This window comes from Terrapene carolina, unplaced genomic scaffold, assembly GCF_002925995.2.
Source record: "Terrapene carolina triunguis isolate 2854851 unplaced genomic scaffold, T_m_triunguis-2.0 Scaffold141, whole genome shotgun sequence".
NCBI lineage: Eukaryota > Metazoa > Chordata > Testudines > Emydidae > Terrapene > Terrapene triunguis.
In genome coordinates this window covers 4,408,608-4,411,108 of record NW_020664492.1, presented here as the reverse complement: position 1 = coordinate 4,411,108, position 2,501 = coordinate 4,408,608, and positions in this window count along the sequence as shown.

Below are 2,501 nucleotides of genomic sequence, written 5' to 3'. Positions count from 1 at the left end.
ATAGGTGCTCAGAGGGATTTCTATAGAGCACTTAACTTTCTGTACACCCACTTACTTGAATCCCTGTTACATTCAATATGACTGTTTTTTTCCATAATGGAATATTCACTGTAATGGCAAGAAGAATAGTTAGTGGAGGGAGAATGATTGTTCCGTCCTCTAAATGCATAACTTAGAGTAACAGCATGTGTGTTCAGGGAGTGTTCTCATGGCCATGCCCAGTAGCAGAAACATGCACACAAATATAATTGCTAGTTAATATACAGCACTTCCCTTTTGTATGGAGCTCTCTAGTGGCAGGTGGAAAGGGGAAAGCTAGAAATCCTGCTGGCCATTTGAAATGTTAATTTGAAATTGGTAGCAAACATGGGGCCAGATCCTGCAGTAGTTATTGCAGTAAAACTCTGGTTCAGTTTTAGAGCAGTATTTCCTGAGTGCTAGAGTGTGTCTGATTGTGACAGCCCAGAGTACGGGGAGGTACAAAGCCACCCTGCCCAAGGAGAATGTCTCTAGGTGCACCCATCTCAGAGAGGCAGTGCCAGTGCACCCCCACTGCACACTCAGCTGGCATCAGTGCAGTGGGAGAGGTGTGACAATGGCCCTGTCTCTTGTCCAACCCCTTGGAAATATCGTGCACCCTAAGGAAAGACAGACTGAACATTCCCTATGCACCCTTAAGAGGGTCAGGTGCAAGCTGGCTCTGAGTAGAGACTGCAGGGTCAGGCCCATAGTGAATGAGAGGAAGCAAATGGGATGGTCATACCAAGTTGTGACCTTGTTGGGAGAGAAGGAGAGTGAAAGGATTTTAACAATATTGACTTAACAATAGAGCTGTGCAGGACTCTGAATTTTTGTTTTGAGGGAAATCCTGTGACTATGATATTTGGTTTTGTTCTGAATTAGAAGGAACACACAGAATTTCAAAACTTCCTGCAAAATGAAACGTTTGATGAAGAAAAATCATTTCAGGTCAAAGTTTTGTTTTGAGCCCGACTTTTACAAAAATTGTAAATCTTTTTTTATAAGATCAAATTTTGAAAAAAAAAGAAGTAAACTTTCTGTTCAAAAAATGTCGATGAAACGTTTTGAGTCACCGTATCAAAATGCTTTTTCAATTTTTTTCTAAACAAAATTTCATCCCTATTATACATTCCTGTGGGAAAATTTTGATTTTGACAAAAAGGCATTTTCTGATGGAAAAATGTTGTGTCAGAAAACCGCTGACCAGCCCTACTTAACCGTGTATTAATCTATGGCTTTGTCTACACTAGCACTTTTGTCTGTCAGGGGTGTGAAAAAAACACACCCCTGACCTACATAAGCACCAGTGGACAGCACTATGTCGGCGGCCTGGCGGGAGTCCTTACAATAGGGCAGCTGCATTGGTTCAGCTGTGTCACTGTAAAGTCTCTAGTGTAGACATAGCCTCTATTGAAATGCAGTCAGCATACAGGCTTGACAAACCCCTGCCCTCATCACGTAATTAAGACAAGATAAGGAGTGTGGGTGGAACAAGCAATCAGAAGAAAGAGTGGGGGGGGGGAGAATGAATGAAACAGTAATAAAAACATGCATTTATATAGGCTAGACAACTTCAGATATCAAAGATGTACCTCTGCTATGATGCCTGCAGAACACAACCACCTGACAATGCCTAGGCAAGTGGTGAGTTGAGACTTCTGCTGTCAAACAAACATTGCCTGTTTTATTGTTAGCTCATCCTCCCAAGTCCCCTCAACCCATTTGTCTGTTTCAGCCACCCGTTTTTGTCTGCTGCTCATCAACCTACATTCCAAGGTGTCTGAGGGCAGAGGCTGTCTTCTTTGTTAGTGTTTGCACAGCACCCAGCATAATGGGGTTCCTGGTTCTACGTGTGGTTATAAATAAATAATAATGGATGAGTATCTGTAATAGCAGGGAGTGGAGTCTGATCTTGCTTATACAGATGTAAACCTGGAGTAACTGCACTGAAGTTAACTGCACCCAAAAACTAGACCTTGTGCACGTGCTAGTTTATTTTTAGACCAAAGGTTTCCTTCTCGTTTTTCATAATGTGCCTTATTCCTAGAATGTGTGTGATCCAAAAAGGAAGAGGAATGCTGTTTTCTGAAGTTCCCTCTCTTGCTGTAATGGCTCTGTCTGCCAACCAACCAACTTAGACACAATCAAGACCTTTTTTAAAAAAAGTCCCCAAAGAGGACTCTTAATTCCCTAGTGCCTCAAGTTGGTCCCCTAGAGAGCTGGTGAAATAGGCTATATGTTTTCTGCAAATAGCTTCAAACCAACAACTTTTCACTTCGTATGACATTTTAGTTTTTAACAAAAGAAAAAAAAATCAGTTTTAACCCTTTCTTAGTGTTGCAACAAAAAAACCCAAATTGACCAAAACAATTTTGTATTTTATTAAGTTATTTTTCGTACAAAAAATGTCTTGATGAAATAATTTCCGCCTGTTCTACTCCCCAGCTGTTACGGGGGTAATCAGTTCCCTGGTCTCTCAG